Raw genomic sequence first — 9,322 nt, 5'->3', positions numbered from 1 at the left:
TACCTCGCAATGAAATCATACGTTATCTAACTCGTTCTTATGGTTAAGGACGGGTTATGACACAGTTAGAGGCTTTAAAAGAAGAAAATGAAAAAGGCGAAATGAGCAGAGGGTTAGAAAAACAGCTTGAAGTAAAAGCCGATGGAACCCTGTATTTTGCTGATAGGATATGGGTACCAAAACATGGTAATCTAAGGCAACTAGTACTAGATGAAGCACACAAAACGAGGTACTCAATTCACCCAGGAAACGGAAAAATGTACCACGATCTCAAGAAGTTTTATTGGTGGCCTAATATGAAGACAGAAATTGCTACTTATGTAAGCAAATGTTTGACGTGTGCAAAGGTCAAAGCTGAGCACAAAAAGCCGTCAGGATTACTGCTGTAACATCCCGCGTTTTTCCGTTAAATTTAATTTTAACACCGTCTTTTTTTTTTAAAACATAATCTTTCGTATTTAAATTAATAGTTTCCGTGAGTAACGTTCATTATATTCCCGCTATTTAATTTTGACATCACCCGTTTACTCGAGCGTTTTAAAAATATTCGTTTGGTTAATTCCCGCACCCGCTTTGAAACTTGAGGGACTAATATTGACACGGGGCAAACTAGTTGACTAGGTCAACTAGTCCACCCCAATCACCACCATTCAACCATCTCCCTCTCTCTCTCTTTCTCTCTAGCAAGAACACACACACAAACCCCAACTTCATAGAATCATCATCTAAATTCGGGATTGGAAGCAAACTTCAAAACAAATTACATATTTGGAATCCTCTCTTCATCCTCTACAATTTGATACCAACTTCATCTCGTTTGGGTAACATTTCTAAAACTCTAGATTTCTCTAAATTCGTGTTTTTGATTTGAAATGGTGTTAGTTAGTGTCTATGGCTCGTGTCTAGCATGAATATATGATTTACTTGCTCGATTTGTTGTTTTGAGTAACTAGTTTGAACATTTGAAATGGGTTTGCTTAATCCTTGATTTTGGATGAGTTAATGTTGTTAGATTGTTAAAGTGCATGTTTTAATTGTGTTACTAGTATCATTAGCCACATTTTGATGTGTAGGTTGATTAAGAAAACTTCAAAAACCCGATTAATGATTTTGTGATGTTTGACTAGGGTTTGATAGTTCTTGACATGAACTCTTGATGCTTGAATGCCATGGAATGTTAATTGTTAGTGATTAGTTGTAATGTATGCTTAATTACCTTCGAAACGGCATATCGTATGTGTAAATTGGATTCCCGAATCATAAAATACGTTTTACGAACTTGAAACTTTGAAAATAAACCTTTCTTGATCAATTGACGAGTTTTCGGTTATTGTAAATGATGTTTTTGATTGATGATATGTGGTTAGTTGTATTCCTCGTCAAAATACCTTTTCGACGATATATGATAGGCATTATAAGTGTTTGCGGGTCAAGAATTGGGTTGGAAAAGGTTTTGGTTCGTGCACACTTGGAAAAAAACTGACCAGAAATCTCTGCCCAGATGGTGGCGCGGCGCGCCCCATCCCCGCGCGGCGCGCGGATTGGCCTGGCCAGATTCTGCCTTGTTTGGCGCATTTCACGCGAAATGTTTGACTAGCTACCGACCTCCGATTCACATGAAACTTGTTTTAATATACTTGTATATGAATATTTAGCATAGAAAAATAGTTCGGGACTCGACCCGAACGCGTTGACTTTTTCGTTGACTTTGACCAAGTTTGACTTTTAGTCAAACTTAACCAAACTTTTATACAATCATTCTAACATGCTTTTATACTGGTTTCTTGTATGAAACTTGACAACGTGATTCACATGCTATACTTAATCGAGTCGTAACGAGCCATAGGACTAATTGAACACATTTCACCCGACCTTGTGTCGTAACCGGTTAATTGATACAACTTACTTGTTTAGGTCAAGGCTAAGCAACTTTCATGCATACGTTACTTTGTGAAGTACTTTTATACTCGTGCACTCGAGGTGAGATCATAGTCCCACTTTTCAACAACTTTTTATACTTTTAAATTGTGGGCTGAGAAACATATACTTTGTTACATTTTGTACTACTTACTTTTATACTTTGAACACAAGTACAAGGAAAACAAACATTCCACAGCGAGTTAGAACAAAAATCCTCAATTCGATTATCATTAGTTACACTTGCAGGGTGTAAGCGAGAACTTATATTGTGTGGCCATACGGGTTTGACAAACCCTCATTACGGACGGTTCGCTACCGTCTACGGATGAAATATATTTTCGAGAAACAGTGTATGTTCTAACACTATTGTGATGGGGTTCTATGGAAGGAAACGTTAAGTCTTGATAATTGGGTGCTCGCGAACAATACTTTTGGAATGCAAACGATTTTGATAATCAACTATGGGAATACTAAATCTTGTGGTTCAAAAACAACGTTTACAAATACATCTATGATTTCACCAACGTTTTTCGTTGACAGTTTTCTATATGTTTCTCAGGTTCATACTCGGCTACTTGATACATGCTTCCGCACTCTTTGATTACTTGATTGGAGTCTACCATGCATGCATACGCTAGGGATAGCATTTTGGATTCAAACTTTTGTCTACTTACTTACGCTATTTATAGCAACTGTGGTTTCAAACTAATTATGTCGCAAGTTATTTCATTCATACTTTATAACTTTGTAAACTTAAACTTATTGTCGATCCGTTGTTAAACTAAACTTTGTACCTTTCAAATGAACGCGACATAATTTTGGTCAAACGAGTCTCATATAGGGACTACGACCACGCAACGGGACCTAAGTTAACGACGCCGTCAATAACGGTTTTGGTCGGGTCGTTACAACTGCAACAACCAGAAATTCCGCAGTGGAAATGGGAAAGAATAACTATGGATTTCATTACGAAATTGCCAAGGACTGCAAGTAGTCATGATACTATTTGGGTGATAGTTGATCGTCTAACTAAATCAGCTCACTTTCTACCAATAAAGGAGACAGACAGTATGGAGAAATTAGTACGCCTATATTTAAAGGAAGTAGTTTCCAGGCATGGTGTACCCATCTCTATCATATCTGATCGCGACACCCAATTCACATCACGTTTCTGGCAGTCATTACAAAAATCATTGGGAACTCGTTTAGATATGAGCACCGCTTATCACCCACAGACAGATGGTCAAAGTGAAAGAACAATACAAACATTGGAAGACATGTTACGGGCATGCGTGATTGACTTTGGAACCAGTTGGGATCGACACTTACCGTTGGCAGAATTTTCATACAATAACAGCTATCATACGAGCATCAACGCAGCACCATTTGAAGCACTTTACGGTAGAAAGTGCAGATCTCCTATATGTTGGAGTGAAGTAGGAGAAAGACAACTTACTGGACCAGAAATTATTCACGAAACCACCGAAAAGATCATTCAAATACAACAGCGATTGAAAACGGCCATGAGTCGCCAAAAGAGTTATGCTGATGTAAGAAGAAAACCGCTAGAATTTCAAGTGGGCGACAAAGTCATGTTGAAAGTGTCACCCTGGAAAGGCGTTGTACGATTCGGTAAACGAGGAAAGCTAAGTCCTAGGTACGTAGGACCCTTTGAAATCACCGAAAGAATTGGAACAGTTGCTTATCGATTAAAGCTACCACAAGAACTTAGTAGTGTTCACAACACATTTCACGTGTCAAATTTGAAGAAATGTTTAGCTGAAGAGGATGTCGTAATTCCTCTTGACGAAATACGAATCAATGATAAACTTCATTTTATCGAAGAACCTGTTGAAATCATGGACCGTGAGGTCAAACAATTAAAACAAAGCAAAATACCGATAGTTAGGGTTCGTTGGAACGCAAGACGAGGACCCGAGTTTACTTGGGAACGTGAAGATCAGATGAAGCAAAAGTATCCACATTTGTTCACTGATATCGCTCATGAAACAGGTACTACTCAAAATTTCGGGACGAAATTTTCTTTAAGGGGGAGGTACTGTGATGACCTGAAATTTTTTGACTTATTTAAACCAATTCTCTATACGATTTATTATTTTAACACGCTAAACAAAGTCTGTTAGATTGAGTCTCAAAATTTTAGAACTGTTTCATATATACAATTACCTTTGATTACTCTCGACGATTCATGAACAATTATATGTATGTATATATATATGTACAAGTAAAAACGACTTTCCTACAGTAAAACCCTATTTGCTACAGTAAAAATTACTTTGCTACAGTAAAACACAATTTGCTACAGTAAAACACTATTTGCTACAGTGAAACCGTATTTTGCTACAGTGCTACAGTGAAAACGAGTTTTCTACAGTGATTTGCTACAGTGAAACACTATTTGCTACAGTAAACACTATTTGCTACAGTAAAACACTATTTACTACAGTACACACTATTTGCTACAGTAAACACTATTTGATGTCGACGAACTAGCAAACAAAAACAGAAAAGGCGGCCATGCGATCGCATGGCAAAAACACTGAAAACTCATGCGATCGCATGAGCTACAGTAAATGCAAAAGTATTATAAAAGGTCAGTTTGCTCGAACGAAGTATCACACTTTTATCTCTGTGATTCTTTTATATATATAATTATAATTATAATTTTAATTTAAGTTAATAATAATAAAGTATATTCGAGGGTGTTTTAATTCGGGTTTCAAACCGCTTTAAGCTAAGGAAATATTGGGTATTGTTTGGGGTATTGTTCTTGAATCCAAGGCCAACCATACAGTCATCTACCGTCATTATGTCTACGCAATTTGCCTACAATATTGAGTCTCAATATTGAACTGTGAGTTTATAGTCTCCCTTTTTAAATACTTTAAATATTTTTGGGCTGAGAATGCATGCAATTTATTTTAAACGCGATAAGACACAAGTACATACTAAATTCTACACTGAGTTAAACCGGAAATCCCTTAGCTTTGGTAACTAGTAGCTGCCAGTACATAGGATATAGACTGGTGGGCGCGAATAATTGTATATGGATCCATAGGGCTTGACATCCCCGTCCGAGCTAGAGCGCTAGCCTTTTAACGGACGTATGTTATTTGAGTTTAAGACACGTTGATTTGCGTGTATTAAAACGAATGGGGTAATTATCACTATAGCGTTAAGTTTAGTTACCAGGGTGCTCTGTTACGTAGAATCTATTGATAAACTTTTGATGAAATCTTGTGGTCTATCTTTATGCATGTTTATGACTCGAGCAATTAAACCTATAACTCACCAACATTCGTGTTGACTTTTTTAGCATGTTTTATTCTCAGGTCCTTAGAATGCTTCCGCTGTGATGTGCTTGTTGCCTGCATGGAGTCTCTCATGCTTTGTACAAAGTTTATTGCATTCAAAATAAAACTGCGTTGTGTAATAAATAATTGGACTGTGATGTCAACCTGTAAATTAAAGACTTATGTATTTCGGGGTTTTGCTTATACCTAAGCACTCGCCCACATGTTTATAACTTTCTATGTTTAGAAAGTCACTTATTTTAATGAATGCAATATTTTATCAAAACGTATCATATAGAGGTCAAAACCTCACTGTGGAATCAATGATTAACGTGCCGCGTCAATAGCGATTTTGACGGGTCGTTACAGCATCCCAATACTAGCGTGGTAACTATTATTGTATGAGAATTCCACCAAGGGTAAGTGCTCGTCCCAACTTCCACCAAAATCAATAATACACGCCCTCAACATATCCTCTAGCATTTGGTTAGTACGCTCGGTTTGACCGTCCGTTTGAGGATGATACGCCGTGCTCATTTTTAATTGAGTACCCATATCTTCATGAAACTTGTTCCAAAACCGAGATGTAAAGCGAGTATCTCGATCCGAAACAATAGATACCGAAACCCCATGTCTTGATATCACCTCCTTTATAAACAACTTAGCTAAAGTCTCCGATGATATCGTTTCCCGAATGGGAAGAAACAAGGCACTCTTCGTCAATCTATCAACAATCACCCAAATCGTATCCTATTGGGTTCGCGCCGTCTTCGGTAACTTGGTAATAAAGTCCATGGTAATGTGCTCCCATTTCCATTTCGGGACTTCCAATGGTTGTAACTTACCGTAAGGCTTTTGGTGTTCGGCTTTGACTTGTAAACATGTGACGCATTGTTCAACATACTTAACCACGTCACGCTTCATGTCGGGCCACCAATAATCTTTCTTCAAATCATAGTACATTTTCGTTGCACCCGGATGAATGGAATATTTGGACTTATGTGCTTCATCAAGTAGCACTCGCCGGTAATCCCCCATCTTAGGTACCCATACCCTTCCTTGAAAGGACAACAAGCCACGCGAGCCCATTGTAATGAACTCCGATTAGCCAACGATTCGTTCCGTGTGCTTATTGTGAACATAAGCCTCTATTTGATCTTCACCCATCTTTTCAAGAAAGTCATTAGTGATAATCAAACGTAACGATCCCACCTTTATCGCTGGATGTGTACTCTTTCGACTCAAGGCGTCCGCAACAACGTTCGCCTTACCCGGATGATAAAGTATCACACAATCATAATCTTTCACCACGTCCATCCATCTACGTTGACGATAATTCAAATCTCGTTGAGTGAAAAGATGTTTCAAATTTTTGTGATCCGAATATATCGTACACTTGACACCATACAAGTAATGGCGCCAAATTTTCAACGCGTGCACTACCGCCGCCATCTCAAGATCATGAGTCGGGTATCTCGTTTCGTGTTCTTTTAATTGTCGAGAGGCATAAGCGATGACTTTACCTCTTTGCATCAGAACACACCCGAGCCCATTCAACGAAGCATCACAATAAACCACCATGTCTTCAATCCCTTCCGGTAACACCAACACCGGAGCTTGACATAACCTTTCTTTCAACAATTGAAAGGCGACTTCTTGTTCTTTTTCCCAATTAAATTTAACATTTTTCCTCGTCAACTTCGTCAAAGGAGAAGCAATCTTAGAAAAGTCTTGAATAAACCGACGATAATAACCGGCCAATCCGAGAAAACTTCGGATTTCCGTAGGCGTAGTCGGTCGACTCCAACTTTTCACCGTTTCGATCTTCCCCGGGTCTACCATAATACCTTCTTGATTCACAATATGACCAAGGAATCGAACTTCCCTTAGCCAAAATTCACATTTGGAGAACTTAGCATACAATTTCTCCCTTCGCAACGTCTTCAACACTTCACGTAGATGGTGTTCATGTTCCTTCATACTCTTGGAATAAACGAGTATGTCATCAATGAACACGATTACCGACTTGTCCAACATAGGTTGGCACACTCGGTTCATTAGATCCATGAATGACGCCGGTGCATTCGTGAGACCAAAAGGCATAACCACAAACTCATAATGCCCGTAACGCGTCCGAAAGGCCGTTTTCTCGATGTCTTCCTCACGGACCCGCACTTGATGATAGCCGGACCGTAAATCGATCTTAGAAAAATACGTGGCACCTTGGAGTTGATCAAATAAATCGTCGATCCGAGGTAATGGATAACGATTCTTGATCGTCACTTTATTCAACTCCCTATAGTCGATGCACATTCGCATGCTTCCATCTTTCTTTTTCACAAACAAAACCGGAGCACCCCACGGCGAGGAGCTTGGTCGAATGAAACCCTTCTTAAGCAACTCTTGGGTTTGATTAAGCAATTCTTGCATCTCCGTCGGCGCTAAACGATAAGGGGTTTTAGCAATGGGAGTAGCTCCCGGAACCAACTCGATGCGAAATTCGACTTGTCTTTCCTCCGGAACACCCGGTAATTCATCCGGAAAGACATCTTCAAATTCGTTAACCACCGGAATCTTACGAATAGGTGGTGGCTCATCACGAGTATCAACTACGTGAGAAAGATAAAACAAGGCACCGCTCTTGCGAAAACGTCGTGCCCTTGCATAAGTGCACAATGGTACGAGTCTTCTCCGTCTATCGCCATGAATAATCAACTATCCCCCACTTGGGGTCCTAACACGAATGAACTTATCATGGCATGCAATATCGGCTCTATAACGATCGAGCCAATCCATACCAACAACAATATCGAACTCACCCAAAGTCATCGGAATGAGGTCAATTTTAAACGTTTCGGTACCAAACACAACATCACAATTCTTACAAACATCAACCACTAGCGCCGTCTTGCCATCCGCTATTTCGACTTCAACCGGACGGCTCAACTTAACTAGTGGTTTATTTAACTTAGATACAAATCGAGGCGACTCAAAAGACAATTTAGCACCGCTATCAAATAATATCTTGGCCGGTTTAGAGTTAACCAAGAAAGTACCTGAGACAACTTCGTTCGATTGTTTAGCTTCATCATTAGTCATCAAATAATTTCGACCCCGGCCCGTACCCGTCGCCTTCTCTAACCGCTTGACATGATCATTAACCAACTCGGGACACTCGGTCTTCTTGTGTCCTTCCTTCCCACAATTGTAACAAGTGAATTTTGTAGTAGAAGATGGTTTGGTGCAATCACGGGCCATATGTCCCCTTCGCCCACAATTATGACAAGAATAGGGGAAATCCCCCGAAGCACCTTTCTTCACACTCCCCACACTCTCGGAGCCTTTCTTAAACTTCTTGCTAGAAAAATTAGATTGACTAGTAGCTTCAAATTTTTTCTTGCCCAAGGTAAGGCTATTCTTCCTCATCACAAGCGCCTCGAAACCCTTGGCCATGTTAAACAATTCGTCAAAGCTTTTCACCACATTCACACTTATCTTCTCTTGATAACTATCATTCAAGATCCGATAAAAATCTTCCTTTAACATCTTGTCATTCCCGACATACTCCGGGCAAAATTGAGTTTTAGACAAAAACACGGATTTGAGAGTGTTCAAGTCCATCGACCCTTGCCTCAAGGAACGTAACTCGTCCTTTAGCCTAGTGAGATCAGCCGAAGTTCGGTATTCTTCGAAAAATTCCACCTTAAACTCATCCCAAGAAAAGTCCATGCATTGTTCTTCGCCATAGACTTGAATCTTTGCATCCCACCATAGCTTGGCATCACCTCTTAGCATGCTACAACCATACCTTGTCTTTTTATCGTTAGGGCACTCACATGTACGAAAAGCCCCCTCCATATCGGAGATAAACCGGGCACTCTTAAGTGGGTCCCGTTCACCATCAAAGGTAGGAGGTTGAGCATCCTTGAAGTTCTTACAGAAAAAGTCTCGCCTCCCCACATTCTCTTCTTGAAGAACAATTTTAATTTGTTCCTTAACCATATCGACGACTTGTTCTTCAATAGTGTCTAGAAACATCTTCTTAATATCAACAAGAAAATCCGCCCTTTGGCGTTGAAAGATGGCCT

Source organism: Rutidosis leptorrhynchoides, chromosome 3 (assembly GCF_046630445.1).
Source record: "Rutidosis leptorrhynchoides isolate AG116_Rl617_1_P2 chromosome 3, CSIRO_AGI_Rlap_v1, whole genome shotgun sequence".
NCBI lineage: Eukaryota > Viridiplantae > Streptophyta > Magnoliopsida > Asterales > Asteraceae > Rutidosis > Rutidosis leptorrhynchoides.
Note: the sequence above shows the minus strand (reverse complement) of the source record.